General features: G+C 37.4%; 1 pseudogene; it reads left to right on the top strand.

Annotated features, from left to right (window-relative positions):
• Positions 1-938: 938 nt before the first annotated feature.
• LOC137763612 (AP-2 complex subunit beta pseudogene) lies at positions 939-1,797 on the top strand (annotated as a pseudogene).
• The last annotated feature ends 19,927 nt before the right edge of the window (positions 1,798-21,724 follow it).

Genomic DNA, 21,724 nt, shown 5'->3' with positions numbered 1-21,724 from the left:
AGACTTCAGACAATACTACAAAAGCTACAGTAATCAAAACAGCATGGTATTGGCACAGAAACAGACATATGAATCAATGAAACAGAGCCCAGAAATAAACCCACACACCAATGGTCAATTAATCTTCGACAAAGGAGGCAAGAATATACAATGGAGAAAAGACAGTCTCTTCAGTAAGTGGTGTTGGGAATGTTGATTGAACAGCTGCATGTAAATCATTGAAGTTAGAACACATCCTCACACCATGCACAAAAATAAACTCAAAATGGCTTAAAGACTTAAATATAACACATAACACCATGAAACTTGTAGAAAAGAACATAGGCAAAACATTCTCTGACATCATACCAACATTTTCTTATGTCAGTCTCCCAAGGCAATAGAAATAAAAGCAAAAGTAAACAAATGGGGCCTTTTCAAACTTACAAGTTTTTGCACAGCAAAGGAAACCGTAAAAAGAATGAAAAGACAACCTACTGAATGGGAGAAACTATTTGCAGATGATGCAACCAACAAGGGCTTAATTTCCAAAATATACAAACAGCTCATACAACTCAATCACAAAAATAATAATAATAATAAAAAAAATGGGCAGAAGACCTAATAGACATTTCTCCAAAGAAGACATACAGATGGCCAAAAGGCACATGGAAAGATGCTCACCATCACTAATTATTAGATAAATGCAAATCAAAACTGCAATGAGGTATCACCTTAAACTGGTCAGAATGGCCATCATTTAAAAAGTCTACAAATAATAAATGCTGGAGAGGGTGTGGAGAAAAGGGAACCCTTCTACAGTTGGTGGGAATGTAAATTGGTGCATCCACTATGGAAAACAGTATAGAGGTTCCTCAAAAAACTAAAAATATAGTTGCCATATGATCCAGCCATCCCTCTCCTGGGCATATATCTGGAGAAAACTATAATTTGAAAAGATGGATCTCCTGGGTGGAGGGCTAGAGAGTCTGGTGGGACAATCCTTCATCCCACCATCAGTGCCTGAAACCTCTGCTCCTTCACCTACTCCTGCTGTGGTCAGCAGTGGTCTGAATGGCCTATTTGACCTCTCCATGGGGATAGGCATGGCACCTGGTGGATATGTGGCTCCAAAGGCTGTCTGGCTGCCTGCAGTAAAGGCTAAAGGCTTGGAGATTTCGGGAATATTTACTCACCGCCAAGGGCACATCTATATGGAAATGACCTTCACCAACAAATCTCTGCAGCACATGACAGACTTTGCAATTCAGTTTAACAATAATAGGTTTGGTGTCATCCCCAGCACTCCTCTGGCCATCCCTACACCACTGGTGCCAAACCAGAGCATTGATGGCTCCCTGCTTCTCAACACCTTGGGCCCATTCATGAAGATAGAACCTCTGAACAACCTGCAGGTGGCTGTGAAAAACAACACTGATGTCTTCTACTTCAGCTGCCTCATCCCACTCAACGTGCTTTTTTGTAGATGACAGCAAAATGGAGTGCCAGGTCTTCCTTGCAACATGGAAGGATATTCCCAATGAAAATGAACTTCAGTTTCAGATTAAGGGATGCCATTTAAATGCTGACACTGTTTTCAGCAAGTTGCAAAACAACAATGTTGATACTATTGCCAAGACGAATGTGGAAGGGCAGGACATTCTGTGTCAATCCCTGAATCTCACTAATGGCATTTGGATTTTGGCCAAGCTCTGTAGCCCAGCCAGGAAACCCCAGTTACATGCTGTCTCTAAGTGCAGAGCTCCTGACGTCTCCCAGTACATCTTTCAGGTCTACAACAGCGTTTTGAAAAACTAATAGACTGGTCCGGTGCCCTCCAGCCACCATCATTGGTGCAAGCCAAGAACTCTTAACTGGAAGAAACTGTATTGCCACGTACAATCTGAAGCCAAAAATACTGAGGCCACGCACCAAGGTAGTGACTAGTCTAACCTGTACTAACATTAGGGCACAATCTGTTGGATAGTTTTAGCTTCTTGTGAACATTTGTAACCACTGCTTCAATCACTTCCCACCTCTTGCCACCTGCTGCTGTGTGTCCTTACTTGTGGGCTTCTCCATCCTGTGCCAGTGGCTGGCATTTTTGACTGTCATTTGATATTTTGTAATCAAGAGCTCACTTCAAAGGCAGAAAAAGACAAATATTAAAGCAAAGCAAAGTGTCATTGAAAATAAAATCAGGTTATTTGTTGTTTTTTTTTCTACTCAGTTGTTTGAGCATATTATGTATTTTATATATTAGATATGATTTTCAAATATTTCTTCCCATTTTGTAGGTACACTCCTCTCTGTAAATTGTTTCCTTCACTGTTCAAACCTTTATAGTTTTTTTTAAAAAATAATTTCCCTGGAAACTATGCAATCTTTTTTTAAAAAATTAATGTATTTTATTTTATTTATTTTTGGCTGCATTGGATCTTCGTTGCTGGGCGCAGGCTTTCTCTAGTTGCGGTGAGCAGGGGCTTCTCATTGAGGTGGCTTCTCTTGTTGCGGAGCACGGGCTCTAGGCACACGGGCTTCAGTATTTGTGGTGTGTGGGCTCAGTAGTTGTGGCTTGCGGGCTCTAGAGCGCAGGCTCAGTAGTTGTGGCTCATGGGCTTAGTTGCTCCGTAGCATGTGGGATCCTCCCAGCCCAGTGCTCGAACCCGTGTCCCCTGCATTGGCAGGCGGATTTTTTTTTTTTAACATCTTTATTGGAGTATAATTGCTTTACAGTGGTGTGTTCGTTTCTGCTTTATAACAAAGTGAATCAGCTATACATATACATATATCCCCATATCTCCTCCCTCTTGCGTCTCCCTCCCATCCTCCCTGTCCCACCCCTCTAGGTGGACACAAAGCACCGAGCTGATCTCCCTGTGTTATGCAGCCGCTTCCCACTAGCTATTTCACATTTGGTAGTGTATATATGTCCATGCCACTCTCTCACTCTCTCACTTCGTCCCGGCTTACCCTTCCCCCTCCCCGTGTCCTCAAGTCCATTCTCTACGTCTGCATCTTTACTCCTGTCCTGCCCCTAGGTTCTTCAGAACCTTTTTTTTTTTTTTTTTTAGATTCCATATATATGTGTTAGCATACAGTATTTGTTTTTCTCTTTCTGACTTACTTCACTCTGTATGACAGACTCTAGGTCCATTCACCTCACTACAAATAACTCAATTTCGTTTCTTTTTATGGCTGAGTAATATTCCATTGTATATATGTGCCACATCTTCTTCATCCAGTCATCTGTCGATGGACACTTAGGTTGCTTCCATGAGGCAGGCGGATTCTTAACCACTGAGCCACCAGGGAAGTCCATACCTTTACAGTTTAATGCAATCTATTTTTCAATTTTCTTTTTTTTTTTTTTCCTTTTGTTGCCTGTGCTTTTGGGGTCATATCCAAAAATACATTGCCCATACATACCACTGTCAAGAAGTTTTTTTTTTTCCCTATATCTTCTTCTATTAATTTTACAGTTTCAGATCTTATATTTAATTCTCTAAACCACTTTGAATTAATTTTTGTATATAGTGTGAGATATGGGTCTAATTTCTTCCCTATGCTTGTGAATATTCAGTTTCCCACTAAATTACTGAAGAGAGGATCATTTCCTCATTGTATATTCCCGGCACTTTTGTCAAAGATCAATGGATTGTAAATATGTGGATTTATTTCTGAGGTCTGTATTTCGTTCTGTTGTTCTATATGTCTGTTTTTATACTACTACCATACTGCTTTGATTACTATGCTTTTGTAGTATGGTTTGAAATTATGAAGCATGATGCCTTCAGCTTTGCTCTTTGTGCTCAAGATTGCTTTGGATATTTTGGGTCTTTTAAGGTTCCATATGAATTTTAAGATATCTTTTTCTATTTTCTGGGGAAAATGTCTTCAGAATTTTGACATGAATTGCATTAACTCTGTAGATTGCTTTGGGTAATATGGACATTTTAACAATATTAATTTATTCAATCCATTAACATGGGCGATCTTTCCATTTATTTGCATCTTCTTCAAATTCTTTCATCAATATTTTATAGTTTTCAGTGTACGCGTCTTTCACATTCTTGGTTAACTTTACTCATAAGTATTTTATTCTTTTGGGTGCTATTGTAAATGGGACTTGTTTAACCTTTTCTGATAGTTTCTCTTGTTAGTGTATAGAGCCACGAATGATTTTTGTATGTTGATTTTGTATCCTGCAGCTTTATTTATTTATTAGTTTGAACAGTTTTTTGGAGGTGGCATGTTTAGGGTTTTGTAGATATAAAAACATGTCATCTGCAAACAGAGATAATTTAGCTTTAATTTTATGATTAGGATTTATTTTCTTTATTTTTCTTGCCTACTTGTTCTGGTTAGGAATTCCAGTACTGTGTTGAATAGAAGAGGCAAGAACAGGTAACCATGTCTTGGTCCAAAACTTAGAAGAAATGCTTTCATGATTCATAATTCAATATACTGTTAGCTTTGGCTTGTCATATGACTTTTAATGTGTTGAGGTATATTCCTTCTATAACTAATTTCTTGACAGTATTTTTCATGAAATGAAGTTGGATTTTGTCAAATAATTTTTCTGTATCTATTAATATGACCATATTTTCCCTTTATTCTCTTAATGTGATGTAACACATTTATTGATTTGCATATATTGAGCCATCCTGCATCCAGGCATAAATCCCACTTGATCATGGTGAATGATCCTTTTAATGTGCTGTTGAACTTAGTTTGCCAGTATTTTGAGTATATTTCATCTATGTTTTTCAGGGATATTGATCCGTACTTTTCTCCTAGTGCCCTCATCTGGTTTTGATATTGGAGTAATGCCTCATAAGATGGTTTGAAAGTGTTCCCTCCTCTTTAAATTTTTGGAAGTATTTAAGAAGTCTTAGCTTTAATTTCTCTTTAAATATTTGACATAATTCACCAGTAAAACCACCTGGTCCCGGGATTTTATTTATTGAGAGATTTTTCAGTACTGTTTCATTCTCTTTACTCATTACTGGTCTGTTCAGATGTTCTATTTCTTAACTACTTAGTCTTGGTAGGTTGTATGTTTCTAGGAGTTTGTCCATTTATTTTTCTATGTAATTCAAGTTGTTTGCATATGATTGTTAATACTTAGTAGTCTCTTATTGTCCTTTGTATTTCTGTGGCATCAGTGTAATGGCTTTATATATATATATTATGTATGTATATATATTCTCTTTTTCTTAGCTATTCTAATAGTTTGTCAATTTTATCTTTTCCCAAAAAAACTCCTTAATATTATTATCTTTCTACTATATATGTGGTCTTTATTACTTTTTAAAAAAATTTTATTGGAGTATAGTTGATTTACAATGTTGTGTTAGTTTCAGGTATACAGTAAAGTGAATCAGTTATACACATATATATATCTACTCTTTTTAATATTCTTTTCCCATATAGGTCATTACAGAATAATTAGTAGAGTTCCCTGTGCTATGCAATAGGTCCGTCTATTACTTTTATAACTGCTAATCATTATTTATTTCATTCTGCCAATATTGGGCTTAGTTTGTTCTTTTTATAGTTCCTTTTGTTGTAAAGTTAGGCTCTTTAGTTGAGATTTTTTTCCAGAGACAAAAGATTTTATTACTTGTGGCACAGCAAGCGTGAGCATAATATTGTATTGGTTCTCCCTCCCCCACCAGTTCCAACAGGGATGACACAGAGGGATCCAGTTGGGTGTTATGTGTACTCAGTTGTGTTACACTGATGAACTCCACTGAGTTTGAGGACTCCATTGCTTTTAAAATGAGAGGTTAGCAAGCTTACTGCTTGTCTGAGGGAGACACATTACCTCACTCCTCAAGGCTGTTTGTTACAAACACACTCCCAAGAAATGGCTCCATTAAAATGCTGTCAGGCATGCATTCCTTTTCTTTTTTTTTTTTTTTTAATTGAAGAATAGTTGACATACAATAGTATGTTAGTTTCGGATGTACAACATAATGATTCAGCATTTAAGTTTATTACAAAATAATCACCATGATGAGTTTAGTAACCATCTGTCCCCATCCACAGTTATTGCAATATCATGAACCATATTCTTTATTCTGTATATTAAATTCTTGTCAATTTTTATTTTATAACTGGAATTTTGTACTTCTTATGCCCCTTCACCTGTCTTGTCCAACACCCACTCACCTCCCCTCTTGCAACCACCAATTTTTTAACTGTGTCTGTAAGACTGGTTTTGTTGTGTTTGTTTTGTTTTTAGATTACACATATAAGTGAGATCATGTGGTATTTGTCTTTTTCTATGTGACTTACTTCACTTAACATAATACTCTCTAGGTCCATTCATGTTGTCGCAAATGGCAAGATTTCATCTTTTTATGACTGAGTAATATATATAACAATATATGTATCTATATATGTGTATGTATATGTGTGTATGTGTATATGTGTATCTATGTGTGTATAGGTGTACATAAATATGTATATGTGTGTATATATATGTATATCACGTTTTTATCAATTTATCGTTGAACATTTAGGTTTCTACCATATATTGGCCATTGTAAGTTATGTTGCAATGAACATAGTGCATATATATATATATATATATATATATATAAAACATATGAACAATGTGCATATATCTCTTTAAATTAGTTTTTTGCTTGGTTTTGTTTTCTTTGGGTAAATAACCAAAAGTGGAATTCCTAAATCATATGGTAGCTTTATATTTTTTTAAGTTTTCAGAGCCCTCCATAATGTTTTCAATAGTGGCTGTACTGATTTACATTCTTAGCAACAATGCAGGTGAGTTTTTTCTCCATATCCTCAGCAACACTTAATTGTTGTCATATTGATGATAGCCATTCTGACAACTGTAAGGTGATACCTTGTTGTGGTTTTGATTTGCGTTACCCTGATGATAAGTGATGTTGAGCATGTTTCCATGTGCCTTTTGGCCATCTGTATTTTTTTTTTTTTTTCAAAATGTGTATTCAGCTCCTCTACCCAATCATTTTTATTTTTATTTAATTTATTTTTTAAAATTACTGTTTATTTACAATGTTAGTTTCAGGTGTACAGCATAGTGATACAGTATTTTTTTTACAGATTATACTTGATTAAAAGTTGTTACAGATAATAGCTATAATTCCCTGTCCTATGCAATATATCTTTGTTACTTATCTACTTTATACATAGTAGTTTGTACCTCTTACTCCTATACCCCTACTTTGCCCCTCACCCCTTACATGTCCCCACTGGTAACCACTAGTTTGTTTATATATCTGTGAGTCTGTTTCTCTTGTGCATATACATTCATTTGTATTATTTTTAGATTCCACATATAAATAATATCACACAGTACTTGTCTTTCTCTGACTTACTTCATTAAGCATAATATTCTCTAGGTCCATCCATATTGCTGCAAATGGCAGAATTTCATTCTTTTCATGGCTGTCTAATATTCCACTGTACATATATACCATATCTTCTTTATCCATTTGTCTATTCATGGGCATTTGTGTTGCTTTCATATCTTGGCCATTGTCAAGAGTGCTGCTATGAACATTGGGGTCTATGTATCTTTTTGAATTAGTGTTTTTATTTTTTCCTAGATATGTATCCAGGAGAGTTACTGATGGATCATATGGTAGTTCTATTTTTAGCTTTTTGAGGACCTTCCATGCTATTTTCCATAGCGCCTACATTTGACAATCCTACCAACAGTGTACAGGGGTTCACTTTTCTCCACATCCTCTCCAAAATTTATTTGTAGACATTTTGATAACAGCTATTTTGACAGGTGTGAGGTTGATATCTTGTTGTTTTGAATTCAACTTCTCTAATAGTTAATGATGCTGAGCATGTTTTCATGTACTTTTTAGCCATCCATATGTCTTCTTTGGAAGGATGTCTGTTCATGTCTTCTGCCCATTATTGATTGTGTTGTTTGTTGTTTATTTGTTTTTTGATATTGAGTTGTATGAGCCATTTATATATTTTGGATATTAACCCTTTGTCAGTCATATCATTTGCAAATATTTTTTTCCATTGTGCACTTTGAATTTTTATTTTGTTGATGGTTTTCATTGCTGTGCAAAAGCTCTTAAGTTTATTTAGGTCCCATTTATTTACTTTTGCTTTTATTCCTTTCGCCTTAGAGGCCAGATCCAAAAATATATTGCTACAATTTAAGTGTGTTCTGCCTATGTTCTCTCTTAGGAGTTTTATGGTTTGGTTTATTACATTTAGATCCTTAATCCATTTTGAATTTATATTTGTGTATGGTGTGAGGAAATGTTCTAATTTCATGATTTTACATGTAGCTGTCCAGTTTTACCACTTATTGAAGAAACTGTCTTTTCTCTAGTGAGTATTCTTGCCTCCTCTGTAGTAGATTTATTCACCATAAGTGTGTGGGTTCCTTTCTGGGCTCTCTATTCTATTCCATTGGTCTATGTGTCTGTTTTTGTTATTATTGTGGCTTTGTAGTCAGGGAGCATGCTATCTCCAGTTTTGGTCTTTTTTCTCAGGATTGCTTTGACAATGTGGGTATTTTGTGGTTCTATATTTATTTTAGGCTTATCTGTTCTAGTTCTGTGAAAAATGTCATGGGTATTTTGATGGGGATCACTTTAACTCTATAGGTTGCTTTGAGTCATATGGCTATTTTAAAAAGATTAATTCTTCCAATCCAAGAGCATGGGATATCTTTTCATTTATCTATGTCATCTTCAATTTCCTTCATCAATGTCTTATAATTTTCAGTATATAAATCTTTCACCTCCATGGTTAAATTTATTCCTAGGCATTTTATTATTTTTAATATAATCATAAATGTTTTTGCCTTAATTTCTCTGATAGTTTGTTATTAGTGCAGGGAAAAATAATGGATTTCTGTGTATTAATTGTATATACTTCAAATTTACTGAATTTATTTATCCTAATTTGTTGGTGAAACCTTTAGGGTTTTCTTTACATATTATCACATCATCTGCGAACAGTGACAGTTTTACGTCCTTGACAAATTAGATCCCATTTTTTATTTTTATTTTTGTCTTCTTGCTGTGGCTAGGACTATTAATACTGTGTTGAATAAAAGTGGTGAGAGGAGGGATCCTTGGCATGCTCCTGTTCTTAGAGGAAATTCTCTCAGCTTTTAACCATTGAGTATGATGTTAGCTCTGATTTTGTCATACATGCCCTTTATTATAGAAATGTATGTTGCCTTTATACCCACTTTGCTGAGAGTTTTTATCATAAATCAAAATTTGAATTTTGTTGAATTTCGCCATATGCTTTTTGCTGGAGGTATGAAGATGGTCATATGATTTTATCCTTTGTTCTGCTAATCTGGTCTGTCACTTAAATGATTTGCATATATTGAATCGTTCCTGCATTGGCAAGATAAATCCCATTTGATCATGGTGTATGGTTCTTTTAATATATTGTTGAATTCAGTTTACTAATATTTTGTTGAGGATTTTTGCATCTAAGTTCATCAGGGCTTTTCACCTGTAATTTACTTTTTTTGATAGTGTCTTTATCTGGTTTTCATCTATGGGTGATGCTGGCCTCAGAAAATAAGTTTGGAAATAATACGTCTTCAATTTTGGGGGATAGTTTGAGAAGGATAGATGTTAACTTTCCTTTGAATGTTTGGTAGAATTTATGAGTGAAGCCACCTGGTGCTGCACTTCTGTTTAGTGGGAGTTTTTCGATTACTGATTCAATTTCATTTCTAGTAATTGCTATGTTTAGATTTTTTATTTATTCCTGATTCAGTCTTGGAAGATTGATGTTTCTGGGAATTTATCCACTTCTAGGTTGTCCAATTTATTGGTGTATAATTGTTTGTAGTAATCTCATGATACTTTGTATTTCTGTGGTGTCTCTTGTAACTTCATCTCTTTCATTGCTGATTTATTTGGACCCTCTCTCTTTAAAAAAAAATACTACTTTTGTCTTTTATTCTTTACAGAAGCTTAGTAAGTGTTTGATCTACTACCCTTACTATATGTATACTTTTTCAGTGAGATTTTTACTTTTGTGTGTTTTCTTGTTACTAATTAGTGACACTTCTTTTAAGCTTAAGTAAATTCCTTCAACATTTCTTATAACGCTGCTTTATTAGTGATGAACTCATTTAGCTTTTGCTAGTCTGGGAAACCTTTTTTTAAAAAAAAATTTATTTATTTATTTATTTATTTATGGCTGCCTTGGTTCTTCATTGCTGTGCGTGGGCTTTCTCTAGTTGCAGTGAGTGTGGCTATTCTTGTTGCGGTGCACGGGCTTCTCATTGCGGTGGCTTCTTTTGTTGTGGAGCACAGGTCCTAGGTGCGTGGGCTTCAGTAGTTGTGGCACACGGGCTTCAGTAGTTGTGGCACATGGCCTTAGTAGTTGTGGCTCGTGGGCTCTAGAGCACAGGCTCTGTAGTTGTGGCGCACTGGCTTAATTGCTCCATGGCATGTGGGATCTTCCCGGACCAGGGATTGAACCTGTGTCCCCTGCATTGGCAGGTGGATTCTTAACCACTGTGCCACCAGGGAAGTCCCAAGTATAGGAAACTTGTGATCTCTCCTTCAATTCTGAATTGTAATCTTGCTGGTAGAGTATTCTTTTTGTAGGCTTTTTTCCTTTTAGCCCATTGAATATATCCTGTCATTCCTTCCTGGTCTGCAAAGTCTGCTGAAAAGTCAGCAGATAGTCTTACAGGAATACCTTGCACATAACTAGTTGCTTTCACTGCTTCTATGATCTCTCTTTATCTTTAATTTTTGATACTTTAACTATAACGTGTCTTGATGTGGGCCTGTTTGTCTTCATCCTGTTTGGGACTCTGTGTTTCCTGGACCTGGATGTCTGTTTCCTTCCCCCGGTTAGGAAAGTTATCAGTTACTATATCCTCTAATAAGTTCTCTGTCCCTTTCTCCCTTCTTCTCTTTCTGGGACCCCTAGAATGCTCGTGTTAACATTCTTGATGTTGCCTCAGAGGTCCCATTACCTATTGTCTTAATTCTTTTTTCTTCTTACTACTCAGCTTGGGTGATTTTCACTACTCTGTCTTCCAGATCTCTGATCTGTTCTTCTGTATTATATAATCTAATGTTGCTTCTCTCTAGAGTGAGTGTGTGTGTGTGTGTGTGTGTGTGTGTGTGTGTGTGTTTTAATCTCAGTTATTTTATTTTTCAGCTGTTTGGGGTTTTTTTATATTTTATTACTCTTTGTTGAAGTTTTCACTATGTCCATCTACTCTTCTGACTTGAGTGAGCATCTTTGGAATCACTACCTTGAACACTTTTTTTGGTGGGGGGGGTAGAATGCTTATCTCTGTTTTATCTAGTTCTTCTTCTGATGTTGTGTCTTGTAACTTCATTTGTAACATATTCCTCTATTTCTTTATGTTTCCTAATTCTCTGTGCCTTTCTATTCATTAGCTCCAGTTCATTACCTTTCCTGGTCTTGGAGAAGTGGCCTTATACAGGAGATAGCCTATAGGGCCCAGCAGCACATTCTCCTGAGGCCAGCAGAGCCAGATGTTCCAGGGGTGTCCCCTCTCTGGGCTTCATACACCTTTCTGTTCTGGCAGATGGTGTTGGACACTGACCTAAACTGACGTGAGGCCCAGCATGATGTGATTGCCGTGGGCGCTGGTAGGAAAGGCACACCTCCATTATGGGTGGCTGTGTGGCGCTCCAGGTGCACAGGCAGACAGGGCGGGCCCCCAGTGTGTCTGGTTGTGAGGCCTGGTGGTGCAGAAGTGCTGTAGGCATGGTGGTTGATGGGGCAGCCCTTTGATACTAATCAGTTAGAGGGAAGACTCTAAAATGTTGCCTGCCAATGTCTCAGTCCCTAGCAAGAGTCCCAGCTGCCTCTTGCCTTTCCAAGAAGCTCTCCGAGATGAGCAAGTAGGTCTGACCCAGGTGTCTTTCAAACCACCAGCATCGCACAAGGACTGAGAACATGTGAGATTTCGTGGGCGCCCTATGAGAGCAAAGTCTCGGTTTCCTTTAGCCTCCAGCTCTCCTGAAAGTAAGCCCTGCAGGCTTTCAAAGCCAGACCCGCTGTGTTCTTTTCTTCCCAATGCAGGAACCCTGGGCTGAGCAGCCTAATGGAGGGCTCAGACCTTGCCCTCCTTGTGGAGGACCTATGCAGTTGTGATATCTTCAACTGTGGGTCACTGTGCTGGAGGTGTGGGTTCTAACTAGACTGTGTTGCCAATCCTCCTACCCGCCTTGTGGTTTCTCCTTCTTTATATCTTCAGTTGTGGAAAATTTTCTCTGCTAGTCTTCAGGTCATTACAGAGGTAATTTCTGTTGTAATTTGGGTGTGTCCGTGGGAGGAGGTGAGCTCAGTATCTTCCTACTCTATTATCTTGATCCCCTCTCAAGAACTTTTTAAAAATATATACATTTATAACTGTAAATACAACTCTTTGAACTGAATTGTTTTTTCTGTATTCCATAAGTTTATGTACTTCGTGTTTCCAATTTTGTTTGCTTTATGTTTTTTATTTCCCTTTTGATTTATTCTTGTATACATTGGCTCTTCAGAAGCTTGATGTTCAATTTCTAAGTGTTCCTGAATTTTCAATTATTCTTCCTAATATTGAATTTCAGCTTCATACCGTTGTGGTTGGAAAAGTTACTTGATACGATTTCAATCTTCTTGGATTTTTGAAGACTTCTTTTGTGGCTTAACATTTGATCTATCCTAGGAAATGTTCTATGTGTACTTAAGAAGAATGGAAATTTTGCTGCTGTTGAGTGGCATGTATTATATATGTCTGTCAGGTTCACTTATCAAGTGTGTGTTCAAGTTCAATGTTTTCTGATTGATAATCTGTCCGGATGATCTATACAGTGTTGAAAGTTGGGTATTGACATTTCTTACCATTATTTCATTTCTGCACATTTTCCCCTTTATATGTGTTAATATTTTCTTTATATGTTTAGAGGCTCCAATGCTGGATACATACATATTTATAATAGTCATAATTTCTTGATGAATTAATCACTTTATCATTATATGATAACCTTTGTTTCTGTGAGAGGTTTGACTTAAAGTCTTTTTTGCCTGATAATAGACTAGTCAGGTAATTATCATTTGCATGAAATATCTTTTTTCCAGTCATTCAGTTTTATCCTACGTATGGCCTTAAAGTTCACATGAATCTCTTGTACACAGTATATAATTGATCTTTTTTTAATCCACTCAGCCACTGTATGCATTTTTTAAATTGAAGTATAGTTGATTTACAATATTACATTAGTCTCAGGGGTACAACATATTGATTTAATATTTTTATAGATTATGCTCCATTTAAAGATATTACAAAATAATGGCTATATTTCCCTGGGTTGTACAATATATCCTAATTTGTTTATTTTCTACATAGGGGTATTGGATTAAGAGAAACAAACTACTATCATTCCCTCCCCCCTTCACTCTCCCCACCAGTAACCACTAATTTATTCTCTGAGTCTATTCCTATTTTGTTGTATACATTCCTTTCTTGCATTTCTTAGATTCCACATACAAGGGAGAACCTAGAGCATTTGTCTCTAACTTATTTCACTAGATATAATACATTCTAGGCCCATCCATGTTGTTGCAAGTGGCAGAATTTGATTCTATTTAATGGCTGAGTAATGGTCTATTGTGTATACATCTTCTTTACCCATTCATCTGTTGATAGACATTTCGTTTGCTTCCACATTGTGGCAATTGGAAATAATGCTACTATGAACATTGGGGTGCATGTATCCTGTCAAATTGGTGTTTTCATTTTCTTTGGACAAATACCCAGCAGTGTAATTGTTGGCAAATATGATAGTTCTACTTTTAGTTTTTTCAGGACCTCCATATTGTTTCCATAGTGGGTGTACCAATTTACAATCCTACCAACAGTGTACTAGGGTTCCCTTTTCTCCATATCCTCAATAACATTTGTTATTTGTAGACTTTTGGATAATAGCCATTTTGACAGGTGTGACGTGATGTCTCATGGGTTTCTTTTTTTGCCATTCAATAAAATTTTGTTTACAAAAGAAGATGGTGGGCTGGATGTGATCTGCAGGTTTAGTTTGCTAATGCCTGGTACAGATTAATTTGAGGAGAATAAATACCTTTACAATGTTAATTATTGCTTATTTTTTTCAGGTTGACATTTAATGACCTGTAATAGATTTTTAAAATTTTCTCCCTAAAGGATATTTGAAGTCTGTGAGTCTCTTTCTGTTTTGTAAATTAGTTCATTTCTATCTTTTTTTTAGATGCCACATAAAAGTGATATCGTATGATATTTGTCTTTCTCTATCTGACTTACTTAGTATTATCATCTCTAGTTCCATCCACGTTACTGCAAATGGCATTATTTCATTCTTTTTTTATGGCTGAGTAATATTCAGTTGTCTGTATGTACCACTTCTTTAGCCATTCATCTGTCAATGGACATTTTGGTTGATTCCACGTCTTGGCTATTGTAAATAGTGCTGCAGTGAACGTTGGGGACCATGTGTCCTTTCGAATTCTGGTTTTCTCCTGATATACGCCCAGGAGTGGGACTGCCAGATCATATACTAGCTCTATTTTTAGTTTTTTAAGGAACCTCCGTACTCTTCTTGATAGTGGCTGTTACCAGGTTACATTCCACTAACAGCATAGGAAGGTACCCTTTTCTCCAGGTCCTCTGCAGCATTTATTGTTTGTAGACTTTTTGATGATGGCCATTCTGACTGGTGGGAGGTGATAACTCATTGTAGTTTTGATTTGCATGTCTCTAATAATTAGTGATGTTGAACATCTTTTCATGTGCTTTTTTTAAAAAAAAAAAAACAGTGTGAGTAAAATTTACCTCATGAAATTGGCCTCTTGAAAGTCTGCCCTGTTTTGAATTGTTTTTCCATTACCTACCCCAGGACATTTATTGGGGGCACCTGTCATTTGCAACCCTGAAGTCTTTGTGAATATTAAAGGGCCCAAAAGCACTGGTTTTAAACTTGCCTTTACAGTGAATGGCCACAAGGTGGAAGGATTTCTTCATACCCAACTCTGGTTCCTGGGGCACAAGAACCACAGTGAAACTTGAGTTCCTGGGTTATAAAATAGAGTGGAATGTGCCAGAAAAAAACACCCCAAAACTTGTCTCATTACTTCTTGTTTTTTTTTATATTTAATTTTTATTTTTATTGGAGTAAAGTTTATTTACAATGCTGTGTTTTGTAGGTGTACAGCAAGTTGATTCAGTTATACATATACATATATCCATTCTTTTTCAGATTGTGTACCCATATAGGATATTACAGAGTGTTGAGCAGAGTTCCCTGATCTATACAGTTAGTCCCTGGTGAATATCTATTTGATTTGTATTAGTGTGTATATGTTAATCCCAACCTCCTAATTTATTCATTCCCCCCACCAGTCCGCTTTGTTAACTGTAAGTTTGTTTTCTAAGTCTTTGAGTCTGCTTCTCTTTTGCAAATTAGTTCACTTTTTATCACTTACTAGATTCCACCTATAAGTGATATCATATGATATTTGTCTTTCTCTGACTTACTTCACTTAGTATGATCATCTCTAGGTTGACCCATGTTGCTACAAATGGCAGTATTTCATTATTTTTTTATGGCTGAATAATATTCTATTGTGCCCATGCGCCACTTCTTCTTTAGCCATTCATCTGTTGCTGAACATTTTGGTTGCTTCCATGTCTTGGCTATTGTAAATAGTGTTGCAGTGAAAGTCGGGGAGCAAGTGTCTTTTCAAATTCTGGTTTTCTCTGGCTATATGCCCAGGCGTGGGACTGCCGGATCATAGGTAGCTCGATTTTTAGCTTGTTAAGGAACCTCCATAGTGGCTGTGACCAGTTTACATTCCCACCAACAGCATAGGAGGTTCCCTATCCAGCATTGTTTGCAGACTTTTTTGTTTGTTTGTTTGCAGACTTTTTGATGATGGCCATTCTGACAGGTGCAATGTGATACCTCCTTGTAGTTTTGACTTACATGTCTCTCATAATTAGTGATGTTTAACGTCTTTGCACGTGCTTTTTTTTTTTTACAGTGTGAGTAATATTTACCTGTTGAAATTGGCTTCTTCAAAGTCTGTCCTCTTTTGAATTGATTTTCGATTGCCTGCCCCAAGACATTTCTTCCGGACAAGTTCATTTACAGCCCCGCAGTACTTATGAGTGCTATATGCCCAGAAGCACTGGTTTTTAACTTGCTGTTATGGAAAATGGCCACAAGGCGGCAGCATTTCTTCATGACCAACTCTGGTTACTCAGGCAACCAGAGCTTTCGTGGGATTCACGTTCCTGGGTTGTAAATTAGAGTCAACTATACCAGAACAAACACCCAAAAGCTTGCGTCTCATTACTTATTTTTTAATTTTAATTTAATTTAATTTTTATTTTTTGTTGGAGTAATGTTGATTTACAATGTTGTGTTCCTTGTAGGTGAACGTCAACTTCTTCAGTTCTACATATACATATGTCTATTCATTTTTGAATTCTTATCCCACATAGGTTATTACAGAATGTTGAGCAGAGTTCCCTGTGCTATACAGTAGTTCTTTTTGATTACCTATTTTATTTGTCTTAGTATGTATATTTAATCCCAACCACCTAATTTATCCCTTTACCCCACCTTTCCTCTTTGGTAAACATAAATATGTTTTCAAAGTCTGTGAGTCTGTCTTTTGTAAATCAGCTCATTGGTATTAATTTTTAGATTCCACCTATAAGTGATATCATATGATATTTGTCTTTCTCTATCTGACTTACTTCACACAGATGGACCTAGGGATGATTATACTATGTTGCTGCAAATGGCATTATTTCAGTCTATTTTATGGCTGAGTAATATTCTATAGTCTCTATGTACACTTCTTTATTGATTCATCTGTCGATGGACATTTTGGTTCCTTCCATGCCTTGGCTGTTGTAACTAGTGTGGCAGTGAACGTTGGGGTGCATGTTTTTTGAATTCTGGTTTTCTCCAGGTATATGCCCAGGAGTGGGACTGCCAGGTCATATGCTAGCTCTATTTTTAGCTTGTTAAGGAACCTTCATACTGTTCTCCACAGTGGCTCTGACCAGTTTACAGTCCCACCAACAGTGTAGGAGGCTTGCCTTTTCTCCACACCCTTGCCAGCATTTACAGTTCGTAGACTTTTTGTTGATGGCCATTCTGGCTGGTGCGAGGTGATACCTCATTGAGATTTCGATTTGCGTGTCTCTAATAATTAGCTATGTTGAACAAATTTTCACGTGTTTTTTTTTTTAAATGGTGAGAGTAAAATTTACCTATTGAAATTAGCATCTTGAAAGGCTGCCCTCTTTGACTTCTTTTTCAATTACCTACCCCAGGACATTTCTTGAGGGCAGGTGTCATTTATAGCCCCGGAGTGCTTGTGAATATGAAGTGCCTAAATGACCTGGTTTTTAACTTGCTGTTAAAGAAAATGACCACAGGGTGGTGGAAGGATTTCTTCATGCCCAACACTGGTTACTGGGGCAACCAGAGCCTTAGTTGCACTCCTCTGTGTGTTGTAAATTACAGGGGAATTAACCAGAACATACACCCAAATGCCTGTGATAATCGCTTCTTGTTTTTTTTTTTTAATTTAATTTTTGTTTCTTTCCTGGAGTAAAGTTTAATTACAATGTTGTGATTTGTAGGTGTACAGCAAGTTGATTCAGTTATACATATACATTTATCTATTCTTTTCCTGATTCTGTTCCCAATAGGTTATTAAAGAGTGTTGAGTAGAGTTCCCTGAACTATAAAGTTGGTCCCTGTTGATTAGCTATTTCGTTTGTATTAGTGTGTTTACGTACATCTCAACGTCCTAATTTATCCCTTCCCCCCAACATTCTCCTTTGGCAACCATAAGTTGTTTTTCTAAATCTGTGTCTGTTTCTCTTTTACAAATTAGTTCCTTGGTATCACTTATTTGATTCTACCACTAAGTGATATCATGTGACATTTTTTTGTCTCTGTGTGACTTACTTCACTTAGTGTGATCGTCTCTAGGTCTATCCACGTTGCTGCTATGGCATTATTTCATTCTTTTTCATGGCGAATAATATTCATTTGTCTCTATGTACCACTTCTTCTTTATTGATTCATCTGTCGATGGACATTTTGGTTGATTCCATGCCTTGGCTGTTGTAACTAGTGTGGCAGTGAACGTTGGGGTGCATGTTTTTCAAATTCTGGTTTTCTCCTGATACACACCCAGGAGTGGGACTGCCGGATCATACGGTAGCTCTATTTTTAGCTTGTTAAGGAACCGCCATACTGTTCTCCCTAGTGGCTGTGACCGGTTTGCATTCCCACCAACAGTGTAGGAGGGTTCCCTTTTCTCCACTCCCTCGCTAGCATTTACAGTTTGTAGACTTTTTGGTGATGGCCATTCTAACTGGTGCAAGGTGATACCTCTTTGTAGTTTTGATTTGCACATCTCTAATAACTAACAATGTTGAACATCTTTTCATGTGTTTTTTTTTTTCAAATGGTGAGAGTAAAACTTACCTTTTGAATTGGCATCTTCAAAGGCTGCCCTCTTTAACTTCTTTTTCCGTTAGCTACCACAGGACATTTCTTGAGGGCAGGTGGCATTTACAGCCCTGGAATCCTTGAGAGTATTAACTGCCCAAATGACCTGATTTTTAACTTGCTGTTGCAGAAAATGACCACAAGGTGGCCGGATTTCTTCATGCCCAACCCTGGTTATTGGGGCAACCAGAACCTTAGTTGCACTCCTCTGTGCATTGTAAACTAGACCGGAATTAGCCAGAACAGACACCCATATGCTTGTGATCATTGCTTATTTTTTATTAATTTTTTTTATTTCTTACTGGAGTAAAGTTTATTGACATGTGTTTTGTAGGTGTAGTTGATTCAGTTATACGTGTACATATATCTATTATTTTTCAGTTCTGTTCTCATACAGGTTATTACAGAGTGTTGAGTGGAGTTTCTTGAGCTATACTGTTGGTCCCTGTTGGTTATCTATTTGGTTTGTTTTAGTGTGTATATGTTATTCCCAGCCTCCTAAATTATCCCTTCACCCCACCATTCCCCTTTGATAACCGTAAGTTTGTTTTCTAAGTCTCTGCATCTGTTTCTCTTTTTGAAATTTGTTCACTGGTATCACTCATTACTCTGGTTAATCCGGGAAACACAGCTTCATTGGAATTCGTGTTCCTGAGTTGTAAATTAGAGTCGCATATGCCAAAACAGACACCCAAAAGCTTGTGTCTCATTGCTTCCTTTCTTAAATTTTAATTTAATTTTTATTGTCATTGGAGTAACATTTATTTACAGTGTTGTGTTTGTTGTAGGTGAACATCAACTTCTTTACTTCTACATATACATATGTCTATTCAACTTCTAATTCTTCTCCCACATAGGTTATTACAGAGAGTTGAGAACAGTTCTCCGTGCTATACCATAGGTTCTGGTTGATTATCTGTTTTATATGTCTTAGTATGTATATTTAATCCCAAACCTGTAATTTATCCCATTCCCCCACCTTTCCTCTTTAGTAACCATAGGTTAATTTTCAAAGTCTTTGAGTGTGTTTCTCTCTTGAAATTAGTTCATTGGCATCACTTTTTAGAGTCCACCTATAAGGGATATCATATGATATTTGTCCTGCTCTGTCTGACTTACTTCACTTAGTATGATCGTCTGAGATCCATCCATATTGCTGCAAATAGCATGATTTCCTTCATTTTTATGGCTGAATAATATTCTATTGTGTCCATGTACCAGTTCTTCTCTATCCATTCATCTGTTGATGGACATTTTGGTTGATTCCGTGTCTTGGCTATTGTAAATAGTGCTACAGTGAATGTTGGGGTGAAAGTTTTTCAAATTCTGGTTTTCGCTGTTTATACGCCCAGGTGCGGGACAATGGAATGTTACTCAGCTGTTAAAAAAAAAAAATGAAATAATGCCAGTTGAAGCAACACGGGCAGACCTAGGGGTGATCATACTAAGTGAAGTAAGTCAGAAAGGAAAGAGAAATACCACATGATGTGACTTAAAGGTGGAAACCAGACATTAATACAAAGGAACCAATTTACAAAACATACACGGCCTCACAGACTTAGAAAACAAACGTATGGATACCAAAGTGGAAAGGTGGTGGAAAGGGGCAAATGAGGTATAGCATGTTTAGCATGTTCCCCATAATATATGTGATATCGATAATCAACAAAGACCTACTGTATGCCACAGGAAACTCTACCCAACACTCTTTAATAAACTATATGGGAAAAGAATCGGAAAAAAAACACAGATATATTTCTATGTAAAACTGAATCAACTTGCTGAACACCTAAAACAACACAACATTGTTAATCAATCTACTCCAATATAAAATAAAACAAATTAAAAAACGAAATGCCTCCTACGTCCCTCTCAGGCCTCGGTGACCTGCGCTTGTGTCGCATCTCTAGACTCTCAGCCGGCATGGGTCCCAAGGATGGACTGACCTGGGACAGAGGGAGCTGGGAAGGATGGTGCAGCAAATGAGCCCTCCTTGGACCTGTAGTGCCTGGTCCCGACTGCATGGGACCACAATCTCCAGATCCAGGCGGGCACTCCTACCCCTTAGCCAAGCCCAGTGCACCCAAAGGACGGTGGGCTCTCTGGGCTGGAAGAGCTCTGAAAAGTCAGCTGGTCTCCACGTCTCCTGCTGGTGAGTTTCCCACCTCTAGCCTCCTTCCTTATAGTCTCCCCACCTGCAGAGGACAGCTCCCTCTGCAGTATGGTGTCCCAGGGGTTGGAATTTGCCCGGGGGTGAAGTGTAAGGGCAAAGAATTAATGAGACGCAACCCCTTAGATTGTTCTTCTTTCTCTTTTTTTCTTTTTCTTTTTTTTTTTTTTTTTTGGCCACGTGGCATGGGCAATCCAATTTCCCAGACCAGAAATTGAACCCGAGCCCCTATACTGGAAGATCAGAGTGTTAACCACTGGACCGCCAGAGAAGTCTCCTTGGTTGATTGTTCAGCCCCATACCACTCGAATTTACACCCAGAAACACAACTTTCTCTCAGGTTCTTGTTGCGAGAATAACCAGCTTTGGGGATGAAGAAATCCTGCCACCTTGTGGCCGATACCGCAACGACAGCTTTAAAACCAGTGCTTATGAGCATTTCATATTCACAAAGCCTGGGGGGCTGTAAATGACACCTGCCCTCAAGAAATGTCCTTGGGTAGGAAATGGAAAAAGAATTTAAAACTCTGACGACTGTGAAGAAGCCAATTTAAAGAGGTAACTTCTACGAAGAAGCCAATTTAAAGAGGTAACTTCTACACAGACCAATAAAAGAAAAAAAAAAGCACAAGTCAAGGTGCTCACCATTCCTACTTATCAGAGAAGTGGATATCAAAACTACAAGGAGGTATCACCTCGGACCAGTCACAGTGGCCATCACCAAAAAGTCTACAAACAATAAGAGCCGGAGAGAGCGTGGAGAAAAGGGAACCTGCCTACGCTGCTGGTGGAAATGGAAACTGGTAACTGCCACGATGAACAACAGTATGGAGGTTCCTTAAAAAATTAATAATCAAGAGACCACATGATCCAGCAATCCCACTCCTTTGGAGATACCCAGAGAAAACCAGCATTCGAAAACACCCATGTATCCCAATGGCCATAGCATCCGTATTTTCAATATCCAAGACATGGAAGCAAAGAAAATGTTCACAGACCAATGAATGGACAAAGATGATGG

This window comes from Eschrichtius robustus, chromosome 4, assembly GCF_028021215.1.
Source record: "Eschrichtius robustus isolate mEscRob2 chromosome 4, mEscRob2.pri, whole genome shotgun sequence".
Taxonomy (NCBI): Eukaryota; Metazoa; Chordata; class Mammalia; order Artiodactyla; family Eschrichtiidae; genus Eschrichtius; species Eschrichtius robustus.
The sequence above is the reverse complement of the archived record's forward strand: the minus strand, read 5'-3'. Positions and strand labels throughout refer to the sequence as shown.